Below are 20,094 nucleotides of genomic sequence, written 5' to 3'. Positions count from 1 at the left end.
ATTTGAAGGAAAGTTCCATTTGCAATGCATGAAGAATATTGGATGAATTGGATGAAATCCATCAACATCTATATATGCATTGAGACTTGATAATGAATGACAATTCCTATGAAGAAACAATGACATCAAGTTATATAGGAAGGTTTGTTCCATGGGTGATGCAAGAAGGATATTCAATGGATTCGGAATGAATGCCATATACATGTAGTTGTGCATCAAGATTAATCATGGAGCAAAGATTAAGGTTGACCAAGATGAAGATCGAAGATTGAATTCAAAGATGGTCAACACACAAGCGCAAATCATGTGCCACGTGAGATCTTGTGGTATGGTAAGAATTTGTCAATTGCGCTTTGTGTACTAACCCATACTATGTGTTGCCTATGTTTTTGAGAGGAGATTCTCATGGGCTCGCATCGAGAGAGATATTTCAAGTGTCTATGAGAGGATGACATCAAGTGTTGATGATCATGGTTGACAAGGGCAAGTTCAAGATAACTATCCCGAAGGATTACATGCTTGAAGCTTGTGGATGATCACATGATGGACACATGAAGATAAATACAAAGCAAAGCTTCCCACATTGTGTATGGGGGAGCTACTTGAAGACTTCACCAATGTCTTGCCATTCAACTTGATCCAAGAAGAAACTTCAACTTCAAGCTCAAGTGAAAGGCTCGAGTCAAAGGTATTAGTTCCTTCGACGTTAGTGTTGTGGAGTGATGAACACCGAAGGAACACATACACTCGAGAATGGATTATTGATAGCTATGTAGTGTAGACCTTTTATGATTCTTGAGTTATAGGGATCCCGCACTATTAAGAGGGGATCAAAGGGGTTCGTGATAGATTTGCTCAAGTCAACATCTTCTCTACACAATTCCACTCATATCCTATATACCAAAGAAAATCCAAAGCCAAATAGTTACCCAAATACATGATAAAACCTTTGCATATTTTGCATCCTCCATTTTGGTTCATCTTGGGTGGTTCTCTATGTGAGGACCTGAGTTTTTTTCATAGCTTCAAAACGAGCCCAAGATCATCAAAATCGGAGTCCGGATGTAAAAGTTGTGCCTGTTTCAGTTTCTAGGCTGCAGCAGTTTGGTTTGGCCGGATCATTCGGGTCCTCTCCCATATCATCCGGGCTTTGCCCGGATCATCCGGGTTCCTGCCCGGATCATCCGGGTTAGTCGTAAAATTCATCACAGAAGCTTATTCCGCTAGCCGGATCATCCGGCTACCCACCCGGATCATCCGGCTATGTCCCCGGACATCCGGGTATCTACTTCACCACATTGTATATTGACCTTCCCGGATCATCCGGGCATTGCCCGGATCATCCGGGTATGCGTCCAGATCATCCGGGCAGGTCAACAACTGCGGGAAACGGCTCTATTTTCTTTGGGGGTATAAATATCCCTCTCCCACTCCGGCGGAGGGTTGAGCACTTCATCCCAAATCGTCCCAAGAACACAAGTGGCTCCCTCTCACTTCTCCTACACCAATTCTTAGATCCCGGAGAGATTAGTGAGTGTTCTTGAGAGTTGTTCCAATCAAAAGATAGATCCTCTCCCTCTCCCTCTTGTGACCAAAGCAATTCGTGATTTGAGAAAGTCTTGAGCATTTCCCCCTTGATCTTGTTACTCTTGGAGGTTGGAGACTCCTAGGCGGTAGGAGTGCTGCGGTGAGGAATCAACTTGTGATTTGTCCCCCAGAAAGTTTGTGAAGGTTTGGAGGCCGCCTCAAGGTCTACCACTAGTGGTTGAGAATTGCCTTCGTGGTGATATCTCAAGGAGAATAGGGTGAGCCTTCGTGGCGTTGGTGTGCCTTCGTGGTAACATCCACCTCTCTAACGGTGACTAGCTTCCCTCCAAGGAAGTGAACATCGGGATACATCCTCGTCTCCGTGACTTTGGTTATCCCTAACCCTAACTCCTTACTTGTGGTTGACTTTGGTCATTTGACCGTGCATTTACTATATCTTGTTGTCCTCATTATATTGTGGTGGTTGATTATATTGTGTTGGCCATTTCCTTGTAGAGATTATTTAGGCCTACACTTCATATTCCGCAATTCATACTTGCTACTATTGATATACATTGTGATTAGTGTGAATTGCTAACTTGTGTTATAAACTTCCATATATTGTGATATTGCTCAAGTAAGTTTGTGTAACTTACTTGAGTTTGCTTGTATCATTAAATTCCATATATTGTGATACAATTTGTGTAAGCTTGTATTGCTTACTTGTGGTTGTGTGTATTATTCATTTCCATACCTCATGATATACACTGAGTAAGTTTGTGTGACTTACTTGTGCTTACTCATATCCTGTTGTTCTCATCTTGTTTATGCTAAGTTGTTGGTGCACTTAGTGAGCCTAGTATATTTAGGATTTGTGCTTGAAAAGTATCTGCTTAGTTTATTTCCGCATTAGGATATAGCCAAATCCATAAAAGATTTTAAAACGCCTATTCACCCCCCTCTAGGCGACATCGTGGTCCTTTCAATTGGTATCAGAGCTAGGTCTCTCCTTATTAGGCTTAACCTCCTAGAGAGTAACGATGTCGACTAGTGAACTAGTGCACGATGACACATTTTGTTTTAATGGCACAAATTACATTATGTGGAGATTACGCATGCTTTGTCACTTTCGGGCCATGGGTCCAAATGCTTTGCGGATTGTGGTTGTAGGGAATTCAAATCTAAAGGATGGACAATCTCCATCACTTGATGATATGCATCTTGATTGTGAAGCTTTAAGTTTCATTCACCAAGCTATAACCTTCGAGGTGTTCAAGTCAATCTCGTCTTGTTTGTTGGCTCATGATGCTTGGACCAAAATTGAAGATATATATGGTGGGTCCAATCTTGATGAAGATAATATTCTATTGGGGGAGTTGATGGAGGAGTTCTCCACATTTTTAAATCATGAAGAGCTCTCTATTACTTCCACCTCCGATTACTTGCACACTTCAATATCTTGCACTTCACCAACATGTGGCATGCGACAAGGTAATGACATGGTGAGTGAAGAAATATCTTGTGATGGTGGTGTTAAGCTCATTTGTGATGATATGCTTGATCTCCCATTTTGCCATGATAGAAATATCGTGATTCCCTCTAGTTCTATTTGTGAAACTAACCATGTAGAGGAAATCAAGAAAAAGAGGCATGCTTGGTTGATAAAGAACCCTCTTCTCCAAAAGAATCATCATCAACCCCTTGCGTTCACATGTGCCTCATGGCAAGAGGTAATGACGAGGTATCATCTTCTCTTAGTGACAATGATGATAGTTGTAATGAGGAAGATGATGAAGTCTTGACTCAAAATCTCTATGAGATTGGGAAAACTCTTCGTAGAGCTAAAAATAACACTTATAAAAGGTTCCAAGATGTACTTGCTTGCTTTCAAAAACGTAATGACTTATTTCTTTACGAGCAAGCAAAAAGTGAACAACTTGAACATGAACTTGCTATGGCTCATCAATGTCTTAGTGACTTGAGGTCTTTAAAAGAAGAGATTGAAGTTACGCATTGTAAACTTAAAGAGGATTTTGAGCCCGTTGACCTTGACTACAAGAAGGTCAAAGGAGAGCTCATCAAACTCTCTAAGTCTCATGAGGAACTTCAAGCTACTCATGCGGAGTCTCTAGCTTCTACATGCTCCTCTCATATTGATAATGATGCTTGTGCTACTAACTCTATCTTGTGTGAAGCATCGATATTAAAAGAAAATGTTGACCTAAGGACTCAATTTGATTTGCTAACTAGCAACTATGGGAAATTGGAAGAAAGTTATGAAAAGCTCTCGGGCACTCATGAGGATCTTATAATCTCTCATGATGGGCTAAAGTTAGCTCATGAGGTTATGTGGACCAAGGTAAAATCGTGTGAGTCTCATGTGGATATTAGCACATCTTCTACTCGAAATGCCTTATTGCCATGTGCTAGTCCTTGCAATTCCTCTCTATATGATATTGGTACATCTTGTGATGAATTGCTCACCATGCCTTGTTGCTCTAACAATGAAGTTTCTACTTCCTCTAGTTCTTTTGTTAATACTAACCTTGTAGAGGAAAATAAAGAGCTCAAGGCCCAAGTCACCAGTTTGAAGAAAGACTTGGAAAAATATTGTGATAATATATTGAGTGTGCAAAAGGACCCTCAAGATAAAATTGGACTTGATTTCATCTCCAACAAGAAGAAGTCCAAGAACAAGAAGAAGGGACGAGATCAAGTCAAGAATTCGGCCAACATTATTTGCTTCAAGTGCAAGAATGTTGGACACCATGTGAGTTCTTGTCCATTGAAGAAGAAGGCTTCAAGTGCGAAGCATCAAGGGAAGTGGCCTCAAGTTCAATATCAAGATAATGAAAGGCCTCTTCCCATGCCTAACCAAGATAATGTTCTCCAAGTTGAAAAGGTAAAGAAGAAGAGAAAGGGGAGCACATGTTGCTATATTTGCCGTAAGAAGGGACACATAGCTTCATCTTGTTCCAACGGTAACATATCTAAGCCTCCTATAGTCAATAATCATTATTCGCTAAAGAAGGATATTGTTGGCAATGTGTTTGCCAAGTTTGTGGGTTCCCAGAGAAGTTTGAAAGTGGACAAGACCATTTGGGTTGCCAAGCCTATTGTTACTAACTTCTTAGGACCCAACTTGGTTGGGGACCATCAAGCTCAAACTTGATCAATAGGTGTGTGGAGGGCATTGGAGACTTGGCTACTTCATGAAGAAAAACTATTTTTCACCATATGTTATGGTTAATGCCAAGTCAAGTGGATTATCATCATATCTATCAATCCAATGCTCCTCTTTGCAGTAACTTGTACTTGCATTGTTTACATTGAAAGTTACTGTGTCCCTTGCATGTTTCGGTTTTGTACCTAGCATGTGCTTTTTTTTTGTTGTGCTTCCTAGTATGCTTGATTTGTGTTATCTAGCATGTGTAGGTCACAATGCACTTCATATATTTGTGCGTGTGTGGTTTCAAGCCTTTATTGCTTCATTAGTTGAATCTTCCTTGGCTGGATCATCACATTATGGGGGAGTGCTATGTTTTACGGATATCACAAACCTTAAAGGTGTATGTATGTGGGATACCACCTAGTATTGTTAGTGCTATATTATCAAGGTACTATGTGGTATGTAAAGCTCATTTGAAACTCAAATTCTCATCCATTAATTATCCTTAGTTGGGTTTCATTTGCTTCTTGTGGATAATACATGGATCATCATATTATGGGGGAGTGATATGCTTTGTGCATATCACAATCCTTGTTAATATGAACAATTGAGGGATGCCAACTAGAATTTATATTTGAGATTATCTTATATCTCCGTGGCATGCAATGTCTTGTTTACGTATGGCATTCTTGTGCGGTTTTGCCCATGGTTATCTTTAAAACCATATTTGGAAAATCATTTGATTAAAGCTATTCCAATTATTGCTTTTCATGATTATCTATCTAGTCGGAATGTTAATATTATGCTATCCAAGCATTGTGGTTATTCCTAAACTCTCATGTTATGCTTGTGTTAGTATAGATGATCATGTACTTATTTGGTTTCTACACCCAATGATAACCCGAAATACCATTTTGTTCGAATTCATCTTATTGCTCTATATGAGAGTTTGTTATCTCATTGTTTATGGTGTCCTATATCTACTTGAGTGGGATATTCCTATGAGTATGTGTGCAATGCATATCTTATATGCTCATTGTTTTTTTTTGGTTCATATGTTGAACTTTGTGTGCTATCATATGTTGATTTGTCACTTTGATTCATTTTGGACAACATGAATGACTAGTGTTGTTATTGGAAGTATTAACAGTTATGTGGTCATTTGTCCAATTTATATCTCCCTGGATTTTGGTAGGCTTATGCATGCATATTTACTATGTGTAAATTCACATGCCTTGTTTGCCTTATTTGATCCAATATATATATGGTAAATCCATCAAATTCTTAATAGCTATGATGTGCATGAAATTCAAATTCATATCAATAGGCACATATTTAAGTGGTTTTACCCTATGTGTTGTAGTTATGCTAACTACGTCAGACCCAATAAGTTTGGGGACCATATTGTACTTAAAATGTTTTAGGTACATTTGAGAAGCATTGGGTCCTTGGCTTATTCATGAAGGTGGTGGCACTATGAGGAAATTAGAGCCAAGCTTGGACATTTCATTTGATCTACAACTTCATACCAATGCTATCTCGGTAACAAGTATTTACTTCATGCATATATATAGAAATGGGGTTAACCTTGTGTAGGTTCCATCATGGCATGAATTTCTTGACTCGTTCCTGTGATACTTGTTTCCTTTCTCAAAGCATCCCAACAATGATCTCTTGTTGCTAGTTGTGATGTCTTTGATGGTTGTGTGTTTGGAGTTCATTAATATACAATAAGATTATATTAAGCCATGTGCCATGCTTTCAAGCAAAGATCTCATTGGTATATTTTATGACTCCCGTTTTGATATCTTATTCCTTCCTTTTGTAACTATTTTATGTGTACATCCTTCTTTGTGGATATCATCTACCTAGTATCTTATACACGTGAGAGAAGTTACATCTCTAGTTGATATCCCTATTCTTTCATGTCCACCATTTCATTCACTTTTTATATCTTTTTGGTGGTTCCATGGAAGCATTTGTTGAATGAGTGCATGTCTTACCTCTTTCCATCTTAGTGCACTCATGTTTGGTGAAGATTGTTGTTCTCATGCTTGTCTTGACAAGCCTATTATTTCCTATCTTCATCATGGGTTGTCACAAGCTTTGATTTTTAGTTTGCTATTAGTGAGCTTGTGAACCCATTTTCTTGATGTGTGTGTGACCTTCTTAACTTCATGTGTGTGGGAAGGACATGTCTTGCACCTTGTATCTCATTTACTCAAGGCTATGTTGATGCTTAATTCTCATCCTTATACTAGTCTTCTCAAGTGCTTTGACGTGTCTCACACACATCATTTTGGTTGTGCCTATTCTTAGGTTGCCTCATGTACATGTTGCTCAACCATATGTTTGTTGCAAATGCTAGGCTTCTTTTCTTATCTATGTTTGCTTGCAATTGTTGTGTGTTCCTATTGATTTTGGGGGAGTGATGATCCTATTTTGTGCACTTGTATCCAAATAAAAAAAATTCAATTGTGCACAAATCATGGGGAGCTTCTCTATTTTCCTTAGAACACTCCTTTACCCAAATCGTAATATTCTTTTATTCTTTTGGCTCATCGGATCTTTTGATTGCTTGCTTCACTTTGTGTTATGCAAATGAGATCAAGTTGTGCCATGTGTTTTGTGCCATGTGCCTTGCTATTATGACTAGGCTCAAGTTGTATAATAGTGGATTCACTTGTGGATATCATGTTCTTATCAATTGCAACCTTTCTTTTTGTGTATACGAGTTTCTTTGTGGATACATATCATGATTACTATAGGCCACTTGCAAATTTTTATACATGAAAAAGTTCATATCTTCGTATCTGGTTGCATTCTATAGATTTCGAGCTCCTTTAATTGTTCATCATTGAATATGTGCATTTGTTTTCACTCACATTTTGTTATATGCACACATCAAGGAGGAACTCATACTATATTGGTCTGCTAGATGTTTTGTCTTCCATTTTGGCATTTGTTGCCAATGGGGGAGAAGTTTAGAGGGTTTAAGATAAATATCTTTTCTAGTTCTTGTTGTCACTCATGCATATCTACCCTTGTTATATATTCTTATTGCATGGATGAGTCTTGTATATAGAGAAATCTTCTCCTAGTTTATGTCAACCAATATATGCAATGACATTCAAAGTTCATTCACAAATTCATATATTATGGGGGAGTTTGCTCTATATACTATGGGTGTACTATCATCAAATGCTTGTGTAGTGTATTGATGATAGTACAACCATCCCAAGTATACAATTTATCCTTGGATAAATTTCATGCTTGTTTAAAAATTCATTATATAAACCCTCTTGTTGAGATTGTCATCAATTACCAAAATGGGGGAGATTGAAAGTACATGTAGTCCCCATGTGTGGTTTTGGTAATTAAATGACAATCCTAATGGACTAATGTTTGCACTGAGATATACATTTGAAGGAAAGTTCCATTTGCAATGCATGAAGAATATTAGATGAATTGGTGGATGAAATCCATCAACATCTATATATGCATTGAGACTTGATAATGAATGACAATTCCTATGAAGAAACAATGACATCAAGTTATATAGGAAGGTTTGTTCCATGGGTGATGCAAGAAGGATATTCAATGGATTCAGAATGAATGCCATATACATGTAGTTGTGCATCAAGATTAATCATGGAGCAAAGATTAAGGTTGACCAAGATGAAGATCGAAGATTGAATTCAAAGATGGTCAACACACAAGCGCAAATCATGTGCCACGTGAGATCTTGTGGTATGGTAAGAATTTGTCAATTGCGCTTTGTGTACTAACCCATACTATGTGTTGCCTATGTTTTTGAGAGGAGATTCTCATGGGCTCGCATCGAGAGAGATATTTCAAGTGTCTATGAGAGGATGACATCAAGTGTTGATGATCATGGTTGACAAGGGCAAGTTCAAGATAACTATCCCGAAGGATTACATGCTTGAAGCTTGTGGATGATCACATGATGGACACATGAAGATAAATACAAAGCAAAGCTTCCCACATTGTGTATGGGGGAGCTACTTGAAGACTTCACCACTGTCTTGCCATTCAACTTGATCCAAGAAGAAACTTCAACTTCCAGCTCAAGTGAAAGGCTCGAGTCAAAGGTATTAGTTCCTTCGACGTTAGTGTTGTGGAGTGATGAACACCGAAGGAACACATACACTCGAGAATGGATTATTGATAGCTATGTAGTGTAGACCTTTTATGATTCTTGAGTTATAGGGATCCCGCACTATTAAGAGGGGATCAAAGGGGTTCGTGATAGATTTGCTCAAGTCAACATCTTCTCTACACAATTCCACCCATATCCTATATACCAAAGAAAATCCAAAGCCAAATAGGTTACCCAAATACATGATAAAACCTTTGCATATTTTGCATCCTCCATTTTGGTTCATCTTGGGTGGTTCTCTATGTGAGGACCTGGGTTTTTTCATAGCTTCAAAATGAGCCCAAGATCATCAAAATCGGAGTTCGGATGTAAAAGTTGTGCCTGTTTCAGTTTCTAGGCTGCAGCAGTTTGGTTTGGCCGGATCATCCGGGTCCTCTCCCATATCATCCGGGCTTTGCCCGGATCATCCGGGTTCCTGCCCGGATCATCCGGGTTAGTCGTAAAATTCATCACAGAAGCTTATTCCGCTAGCCGGATCATCCGGCTACCCACCCGGATCATCCGGCTATGTCCCCGGACATCCGGGTATCTACTTCACCACATTGTATATTGACCTTCCCGGATCATCCGGGCATTGCCCGGATCATCCGGGTATGCGTCCAGATCATCCGGGCAGGTCAACAACTGCGGGAAACGGCTCTATTTTCTTTGGGGGTATAAATATCCCTCTCCCACTCCGGGGGAGGGTTGAGCACTTCATCCCAAATCGTCCCAAGAACACAAGTGGCTCCCTCTCACTTCTCCTACACCAATTCTTAGATCCCGGAGAGATTAGTGAGTGTTCTTGAGAGTTGTTCCAATCAAAAGATAGATCCTCTCCCTCTCCCTCTTGTGACCAAAGCAATTCGTGATTTGAGCAAGTCTTGAGCATTTCCCCCTTGATCTTGTTACTCTTGGAGGTTGGAGACTCCTAGGCGGTAGGAGTGTTGCGGTGAGGAATCAACTTGTGATTTGTCCCCCGGAAAGTTTGTGAAGGTTTGGAGGCCGCCTCAAGGTCTACCACTAGTGGTTGAGAATTGCCTTCGTGGTGATATCTCAAGGAGAATAGGGTGAGCCTTCGTGGCGTTGGTGTGCCTTCGTGGTAACATCCACCTCTCTAACGGTGACTAGCTTCCCTCCAAGGAAGTGAACATCGGGATACATCCTCGTCTCCGTGACTTTGGTTATCCCTAACCCTAACTCCTTACTTGTGGTTGACTTTGGTCATTTGACCGTGCATTTACTATATCTTGTTGTCCTCATTATATTGTGGTGGTTGATTATATTGTGTTGGCCATTTCCTTGTAGAGATTATTTAGGCCTACACTTCATATTCCGCAATTCATACTTGCTACTATTGATATACATTGTGATTAGTGTGAATTGCTAACTTGTGTTATAAACTTCCATATATTGTGATATTGCTCAAGTAAGTTTGTGTAACTTACTTGAGTTTGCTTGTATCATTAAATTCCATATATTGTGATACAATTTGTGTAAGCTTGTATTGCTTACTTGTGGTTGTGTGTATTATTCATTTCCATACCTCATGATATACACTGAGTAAGTTTGTGTGACTTACTTGTGCTTACTCATATCCTGTTGTTCTCATCTTGTTTATGCTAAGTTGTTGGTGCACTTAGTGAGCCTAGTATATTTAGGATTTGTGCTTGAAAAGTATCCGCTTAGTTTATTTCCGCATTAGGATATAGCCAAATCCGTAAAAGATTTTAAAACGCCTATTCACCCCCCCCCCCCTCTAGGTGACATCGTGGTCCTTTCAGGCCCAACATAGCGAGCAACAGTTTCCCCATGTTGATTCTTAAACAACTTATAGTTGTCCAGAGAATCATCATCGAGATATTCAGGGTGGGGATAGTCATATCGCAAGAGTAATGCTGGATCGAGCGTTTTTCTTTTTGCAGGAACCGACACAGTTTGAGGATATTGAGGTGGTTCCCAATAAGTGCCATTTTCATTCAATTTTCTTTCGAAATCAATACTTACTTCCTAGGATTTTTGTGAAAAATCGATTTCTTCAGAATGTCACAAAGGGTTTGGTACCCTTTGAGAGATTTGGACATTCCTGTCTGAAGAAGATCTTTCAACCTAGCATTTTCATCAAAAACAGAACCATTTTCCTCGACTGAGGGGTTATCATTCATAGATGATTCAACATTAGTTCGTTCAAGGCATTTTAGGCAAGGTGGCATAAACACTTCAGGTTTATCCTTAAGTTGTTGGGTGAGAAGAGAATTTTCTCTGATCAAATCCTCATGAGCCTCTCTCAACACCTCGAGTTCCTATTTCCTTTTCAGGTAATCATAGGTCAATCTTTTGTGGTCAGTTGAGAGAAAATCATGACGAGTTGATAGTTCGTCCATTCGTGACTTGAGAGTGGAATACTCTTCGGTCAACGACTGATTTTTCTCCATCTCCTCAACCAACACCCTTCAGATTTCCTGAGGGTTTTCTCAATTTTCTCAAGAGATTTTTGTTGAATATTGGAAATTTTGATCAGCTTAGCATGGTTATCCTCATTAGAAGGATATTGGTCACTTGAGTGAACTTGTGATGTTTGGAGGATACCTTTTCTTTTGAGGCCTTGGCCATGAAGTAGTAGGCAGGAGTTTCATCGTTGCTTGACGGGTTCCCAAAGAAATTTGTCGCAGGAGAGGAGGCACATGCTATGCCAGCCATGCCCGAGTCGGAATCCTCATCGGATTCATCAGCCTCTTCGGAGACAGACGATTCTTCTACTTTAGAATCCATCTCCTTGCTGATGTACGCCTTCGCCTTGCGAGAAGTATTTTTGCGGTTGGAGGAGGACCTGGAAGGGTTCCTTGATGAAGATCTTGACGAAGATTTTGAAGTGGAGTTGTCCTTCTTCTTAAAGAATTTCTTTGTTTTCTTTTCTTCATCGGAGTTGTAGTTCTTGATCTTGCTTTTTCCTCGATAGTTGCCCGAATCATATATTCTACTAGCACGGATTTCAGCTTACCAGAGAGGGCAGTCCGAATGAAGTGTCCAGGCTTTTTGCACTTGAAGCAGGTGTATTCTCCCGTAGGTTTTGATGAGGGTTTTGAGCCGCCAGAGTTGCTTGAACCTTTCTTCTGAAACTAACTTCTCTTGTGAAGACGCTGGAATATTTTCGTGATCAGTGTGAGGTCTTTGTTGAGCCTTTCTAGATCATCCGACTCTTCTTCGACATTTCCTTCGGAGTAAGAATCAGCTACAACCTTCAGAACATGATTTTTGTGTTGACTGGAGCCATAGAGATCTCTATTCTCTTCTTCTTGTTCCTCGTGAGTGTTTAGTCTCTCCATGATATCAGCCGAGTCGAGGGTTTTGAAATCAGGACGTTCGCGAATCATCAAGACAAGAGTGTCGAATGAACTGTTAAGAGATCGAAGCAGTTTCTTCACAACTTCATGGTCAATGATGTCTTTGGTGACGAGACCTTGAAGTTCATTTGCTATGTCACTGAGACGGTCAAAGGTTTGCTGACACTTTCATTTCCAATGCGCTTGAAGCGATTGAATTTCGCTTGAGGAGTATCAATTCGAGCTTCTTCCTGAGTTGAAACTCCTTCATTGATCTTCTCGAGGACATCCCACAAATCCTTCACAGTTTCACACTGGCGATAGCAAATAAATTGCGCTCGGTTGAGGTGGCCACCAATCTCATCTTTGGCTTGAGCATCCAGCTAAATGAGCTTCTTTTTTTCTTCTGTAGGGGGCTTGAGGTGCATCGATCGTGAGCCTGAACTGCACCACATTCCACATATCATCATCTATAGCACGGAGACGGATCTTCATCTTCTCCCTCCAGAAGGGGTAGTCCGTCCCATTGAATATGGGAATCTTGAGATGCGATTTGTAGTTCACTGAAGACATACTTAAACTCCAAAGTCGTTAGACTAAAATGAGCAGAGTCAAGGAGTACCTTGCTCTGATACCAATTGTAGGAATGAAGTATGTCTACTAGAGGGGAGTGAATGGGAGTTTTATATTTTCTTCGAAAAACTCAATACTATCAGAACCCAGCAGCAGAACGGATGAAAAGCAAGCTACGGTGAACTAAAGCAGAGTACCGAAAGGAAACTAAGATATGCATTGATATAAATCACACGAATGAAAATGCATCAAAGGTAAACATGGGTGACAGAGATAACCAAAGATGCTCGATGGCAACAAGGTATTTGTTCGACCAGTTCGTCCTTCTGCATAAGGACTACATCTGGTTGGAGGGGCTGTGACTTAACACCGAAGATAAACTCTCTTCACCCTATTCTCCTCGACAATCAATTTGTCAACTGATGTCGATTACTCGCCGTAGATACTTGAAGGCGAGCTTACAGACTTCTTCTTCGAGAACCACAATCACTCTTGGTCTCTGAAGAAATTGACACCTAACTGTCTAGAGAGTTTGGAGCACTCAAGAGTAATAGGCGAAGCGTACTGGACTTAGATTCTAGTGATGCTAACCACTATCTAATTCTTCGGCCCTAGGGGTTTTTTCTCGGTGGATTTTAAACTCAAATCGCTCTGAGAGTGGGTTGTTGCTCAACAATCTTCTAAAAAAAACAGAGCAGCCGCCAGACAAAGCCGGCGCGAGGTGGCTATTTATAGCTGCAGCCTTCCCAGATGGGAAATGAACATTTTGGACACGAGGTCCACCCAATGGCCAACCCACATGTTTGCAACGGTCGGATTTTGGAGCAACGGTAACATTACTTGTGGAACAAGTAATGCTAACTCCTCTGTCCGATACAAATCTCTTGTAGCAAAGAAGATCATAGTCTCTTGCTCGCAACTATTTGCTAGGAACACAAAGAGATTTCTCTCACAACTTTCATAGGATTTGGATTTATCATCGGAGAACCAAAGCTTCAAACCCTACACCCCTCTTAATAGTATGGTGGTCCTATGACTCAAGGAAAGAAGAAGAAGAACGAAATAAATGCTACGTCTTCACTTCGTCTTCATTCTTCCTCAAATGCAATCATCTTCTTCGAACAGACACTGAACCAATTGCTTGATCTTCAGCAGTTTTTAAGGGTCACTCTTGTTAGTTTCATCTTTGGTGATAACCTTCGCTGCAACACAGGGAGATTATCTTTGTTGTTTGCATCAAACTCCTCGACATCTCAGGGATCTGTTACTCTGTGTGCACTAGCAAACACATAAGTCCCATACTATTTATGTCAACAAACTCCAAAACATAAGGGGCCTATCATTGCACCAACAAAAGGGTGGACATGGCTATTCGGTGAATGGCTTTCAAATATACAATGAGAGATAATGATCTTAATCGCTGAATAGTTGATGATGTTCTTTTAAAGTGCTTGGACGAGGACCAAGCAAGAGTTGCTATGGGAGAGGTACATGAAGGCATATGTGGTTCTCATCAGTTGGCTCCTAGGATGAAATGGTTACTGCAACGTGCTGGGTTTTATTGGCCAACGATGATTAATGATTGCTTCAAATATTATAAAGGGTGTGAAGCATGCCAAAAGTTTGGTGATATTCAATTGGCTCCTGCTGCTATGTTACATCCCATTATCAAGTTGTGGCCTTTCAGAGGATGGTGTTTAGACTTCATTGGAGAAATTCATCCGTATTCCTCAAAGGGGCATCGGTTCATATTGGTGGCAACCGATTATTTCACTAAATGGTCTGAGGCAGTACCTCTCAGGAACATGACACATATGGAGGTAATTCAATTCATAACTGAGCACATTATTCATAGATCGACATTCCTCGAACGTTACCTACAGATCAAGATTCATCTTTCATGTCACATCAAGTCAGAGAATTTTCCGAATCTTATAACATAAAGTTGCTCAATTCCTCTACATACTATGCCCAAGCTAATGGACAAGTTGAGTCTAGCAATAAAATTTTAATCAAACTCATCAAGAAGAAGATTGAGGATAATCCGTGGAGATGGCACGAGTTGTTGTATGAAGCTTTGTGGGCACATAGAATCAAGGCATGGTGCTATAAAGGTGACTCCATATGAGCTAGTATATGGTCAAGAGGTAGTTTTACCAATGGAAGTAAATTTGATTGCTTTGAGAATAGCCAAATAAAATGATTTATCAGCAATAGACTTTTATAACTTGATGATGGGCAATCTTGATGAGGTTGCCAATAAACGTTTGGATGCTTTGAAGGCCATATAGAGAGACAAGTGAGGGTGGCAAGGGCTTACAATAAGAAAGTCAAGTTGAAGAATTTTCAAGTTGGCGATCTCGTCTGGAAAGTGATTCTGCCAATTGGTTCAAGAGATAGAAAATCCGGGAAGTGGCCTCCGAGCTGGGAAGGTCCTTTTAGGATTACAAGAGTAGTTCCCGGAAACTCGTATTTGGTGGAATCCATACAAGGGACATTGTTACCTCGAGATCTCAATGGCAAGTACTTGAAGAAGTACCACCCGAGTGTGTGGCAAGAAGCCTAAGTAGGCAATGGCCGATATACGATTATCACCCTTAGCACAAACATGGCCAATACATAATTATCGCCTGAGAGATATAGATGGCCAATGGAGTGTTGACATCGTCCTCAGAACAAACATTGTGCATATTAATTTTCGGCATGCAAAGCTTTGCCGAAAATAGGGGGCATGTGTTGACATCAGAATTGGACACGGCATAAAAAGCAAATAAGATGGCCTCAAGTGAAAGGGTTTTCAACATGAAAATGTTTCGCATCATCGAGTGGAACAACTTTGATGTTTAGGTTATCGACATCCGACCTCGTCTTAGGGGCTGAAACTGTACTCGGAGTGGCAGAATGTAGTGTTCCGAGTGCTTTTCGACCGATTATGCCTGACGACCTCGAATGAAGGAGCACTCTACATGGATTGTCTTTGTCTCGTCGAGGCAATCGGTTTTGATATATAAATCATCTCAACCCGAGTTCGTATGCAAAAGTTAGAGGCAATGCACTGCAAACTGCCCCTGAGCGAAAATATGGCGCGAGGTACCAGACACCCACCTGGTGATGTCTGGGTCACGTGAACAATTCAGACCTCGAGACGGCCCTGAATCAAAAAAAATGCTCAACACAAAAAAGTTTCGTCTCGTCGAGTCGGTTGATTTTGATATATAAATCGTCTCAATCTGAGGTCGTATGCGACCGGGACAGGCAAGACAAGATCAGGGTTTGTTTTTAGTCGGCAAATCCGAGTGAAAAGCTTACCATCCGAGTGAAAACTTGCCGTTCGAGTAGAAGATTGCCATCCGAGTGAAAATATTGCCATTTGAGTGGAATATTGTCGTCCGAGTAAAAGGTTGGCATCCAAGTGGAAAAATCTAGTCGGGTGATCCGAGTGAAGGACCCTAACATCCGAGTGGGGAGATTCGAATCCGAGTGCTTCGACCAGAAGCTGAAAATGTGCCTGAAAGGTTATCTGGATGGCTTTGGATGGAAAAGTGTTCAACACGGCAGTTGTGCGTATCATCAAAACGTCCAACTTTGTTTTTGGGGTCATCATCATCCGAGGTAGTATACGGCCTGCAAATTCGTTACAAGACTCAGATAGTCCAGTCAGCTACATGACCAAATCCGACTGGAGGTTAAAGATGGCTTCATAGAGTATTCAAGATGGCCGTCTTTGGAAAAGTGATCAATATGAGAGTTGTTCGACTACTCAAGATGCACACATTTTATGTTTGGGTTGTCTTGATCGGAGGTCATATGCAAATTAGACGGCCCGCGCAAGGAGCAAGACAGAAGTTTGGGCCAGATTCAGACAGAATCCAAGTTGGACTAGAACTAGGACTCTAGGACGTGAATTGATGTAATTTTTCGTGTAAGGAAAGCCTAGATGAATCATTTGCTTGTACGGGAAGTCCAGCCGCCTCTTATATATGTTGGAGGTAACGGTCGATTGAACAACACACAATTGAACAAATCAATATACTACTTTTTCATCTACGTTTTATCTCTCCATCGTTTATCTCTCTCGTTCTTCGCTGTTCCTCGAGTTTGAGAGCTGCAAATCCCGAGGCTCTAGGGGTGAGCGAATCAATCTAGGGTAGCCCATAGCTACTGCACTCCCTGACGGGGTCCCTCCCGGGCGTGTGGGGTTTCAGGTCGCGTATCACGCTATCGACTGGGTCTCCTTCGACGTGAGCTATGGTGCATCACCCCCGGTGTCGAGGGTACACATGACGTGTTCGTGTGTCAACAAACAGTAAAATTGCAGTCGAATACATTGTGTTGGACGCGGGAACTCTGTAGGTTACGACCAACTAAGGTGCTGCTCTGTTTCACCTCTGCGGTCGGTCTTGCCGGACAAGTACCTAGTCTTGCTCGTTGATCAGTGCACCAATTATATTAGTACTATAATCCTGTTTTTCATTTGGCTTATGCATCATTTGGCCAACTTCATTGCTTTTTTAACAGTACATGTTTTGACTGAATTTATCCAAATGCAACAAATTCAACTATTCATCGTCATTTTGCAGAACAACGCACAAAGGCACTATAAAAATCTAGTAATTGTCAAAGGGAAAAAAGACAAGAAGGGAGGGATCAACTTGTGCTAAGACTTCATAAGTAGGAGGAGAGAGAAGGGAAGGGAAGAGGGCAACCAGATAAGGATAGAAGAGAAGGGAGAGGATGCAGATAGAGGAGGGGGAGAAGGCAAAGGATGTGCCACACACTCGACATCGGACGCTGGGTGTATGATCCCCTGACTTGCTGCCGATGACGCCTCTCACCAGAAATGAGAGACGGCTGTCTCATCACGTGTGATTCCTGCAATTGTATTCTAACAGAGTAGAAACGAAGAATCTCAAACATGAGAGGTCCTAAGATCTTGCAACATAGGATAAGATCTTGCATGGGAAGTACCTTCTATCCTTTTAGTTTCGTATGATCAAAAGCAGGTGCTGGAATAGACCTACTGTATAAATTCAGCCTCCATCTTTACTATCTACAGTGCATACAAATTACAAATGTGTCTTCGTCATTCACAACAGTCAAAGAAATTTTACCAATGGAAATGGCCAGTTAGAAGAAGGTTACCTGCTGATTCGTGTATGTGCCGTCAGTAATATCACTGAATTTTTTCACCTCACAAAGATGAATCTCTTTGTACTTCCTATAGTACCACATTCATGCTAGTTGGACAGTAAAGAGACACACGAAAAGAGATAGAAGAAAGTTTAGGGAAAACTCAAAACGGTGCCCGGGCTCATCTGCTCCGTCTCAGCAAAAAATTCAAAAAAAATACTAGAAAAATTCAAAAAATTCCAAATTTTTTTGTGGTGGTAGATAATTTGACGCGTGAGGTGCTCCCCAAAATTCAACTCATTTGGACATCTGAGCAGCTCTCGGCAAAAAAAACAAATCGGGTCAAAACAGTGCGTGAACAGTAAACATTTTTACAGACCCTGATTTTGTCTTTTTTGCCGAGAGCTGCTCAGATGCTCAAATGAGCTGATTTTTGGGGCGCACCTCACGCGTCAAATTATCTACCACCACAAAAAAATTTAGAATTTTTTAAATTTTTCTAGTTTTTTTTGAATTTTTTTCTAAGCGTGGGTGTAGATGAGCCCGGGTGCAGATTAGCCACACTCAAAGTTTAGGCCATACACAACAACAAGTAATGAAGCGACACCAATAAACTCAGCTTGTCTCGCTGTGAGGAGTTGGCCAATGTATGAATCCGAAGGTAAAGTGTGTCAGCCAGAAGTTTGAACTCGTCAACCACATCCATCAGCCAATCCACCACGATCCCAATATAGTCATCCCTCGGCCTCCTCGATTGTTCAACCTGTAATGTCACAAGATGCAAAAAAATCACACAGGTGTACCTCATTTAGTCAAGGAGTCAATTAGCATAAGGGGTCAAGAACAAATACATCATTCGAGGGGGGGGGCAGAGAAAAAGCTTCAGAATGTGCTTTTCAATGGGTGTTCCAAAAATTATTAGGGGCGCGAGGAGATTGGAAGCGGGTTGGATTTGGCCTGGCTGGGTGGACCCGGGTCACGATTGGAGAGGGCAAGAGGCGATGGCTGCTAAAGTCCCCGCCGGCAATGACACAACCACCTATCTCGAGCGTGCAGAGCCACAAAATAGGATTCAGGGGCGAAGGTGACGCGTCGGACTGGGCAGCAGCGGCTGCAGCAAGCTCCTCTGATGCGTTTGTCTCTGTTAAGCATCCAATCGAAGCGCATAGCCCCGCCGGCGCCAGCCGCGAGAGAGATGGCGAGCTCGTCCCGTCCACCTCCAAATTCACCGGCGGGGAGCCAAGGATCTATAGGCCCTTGGCGGCGGGAAGCGAGCGCACGAGAAGATCGAGCCAGAGGGTTCAAAGAGGAGGAGGTGGCGTGTCTAGGTGGAGACGATGCCTGATGAGAGGGGAGGCGTCCAGACTCGAGACGAGGATGTTGACGTGAGGGTCGATGCGGATTGCGAAGTTGCCTTCGTAGGGAAGGAAACGACCGAGGAAGTTTCCTAGAAATTCATTGGCCACAACCTTCGCGTCTCCTGCCGACGTGGACATGCCCCACACGCAGAACCAACCAACGCTTGCGCGTCTCCTGCCGACGTGGACATGTTGAGTGGGTGCGCCTTGCGCGTAGCTTATTGTTGTGGATGTTGTGGATGACCCGGAATTTACCTTGAGCCAATTCTCGCTCTATTTTGTTTTCCCAGGGTGAAGTTTAACACGGGTAAACCCAAATTAAACTAGAGGCTAATGTTGGGTTAAACTGGAGGCTAATGTTGGGGATATACCTCACGGTATGACCCGACCAAATATGACCCGAAAGTCTTGTGGCGGCTTAAAGACGACCCGACCGTTTGAGCCGTGACGAGCCACAAGATTCAAGGCCCGGGGGCGGGTTGAGAAGGCTGGCTCACAGCCCGGAGTCTGGCTGCACCGGCTCAAGAAGGAAGCCAGAAGGAATCTCCCTTACGTGAGGAACAAGATAAGTAGGAAATAGACTAAGACACGGGTTGTATTACGACCCGAAGTCAATTGTAAACCGGAGGACTCACCTGTTATATAAAGGGGAGCCCCTAGGACAGAAATGACTAAGTTACAAGCTCTCGAGTTAGCCAAAGTCACACCCTTTGTAACTGAGATCTCAAGCAATAATTAATCAAGCAGGAAGTATGCTTTTACCTCCACCGTGAGAGGGCTGAACCTGGGTAAACTCGTGTCTCTCGATTCCGATCAACCCCGTTTGAGCTACTACCTAGCTGCGATGGCCTCACG

At 41.7% G+C, this 20,094-nt stretch overlaps 1 long non-coding RNA gene across 1 annotated transcript; it reads right to left on the bottom strand.

Annotated features, from left to right (window-relative positions):
* Nucleotides 1-17,320: 17,320 nt before the first annotated feature.
* Nucleotides 17,321-18,144, bottom strand: LOC119325880. The gene is made up of 3 exons (XR_005157737.1): nt 17,894-18,144; nt 17,720-17,801; nt 17,321-17,636 (listed from the first exon to the last, which is right to left on the bottom strand). It is a non-coding gene; the product is annotated as an uncharacterized LOC119325880 (long non-coding RNA).
* Nucleotides 18,145-20,094: the final 1,950 nt, after the last annotated feature.

The sequence above is a fragment of the Triticum dicoccoides genome, chromosome 6B (genome assembly GCF_002162155.2).
Source record: "Triticum dicoccoides isolate Atlit2015 ecotype Zavitan chromosome 6B, WEW_v2.0, whole genome shotgun sequence".
NCBI classification, from domain to species: domain Eukaryota; kingdom Viridiplantae; phylum Streptophyta; class Magnoliopsida; order Poales; family Poaceae; genus Triticum; species Triticum dicoccoides.
Note: the sequence above shows the minus strand (reverse complement) of the source record. Positions and strands in the feature narration are given on the sequence as shown.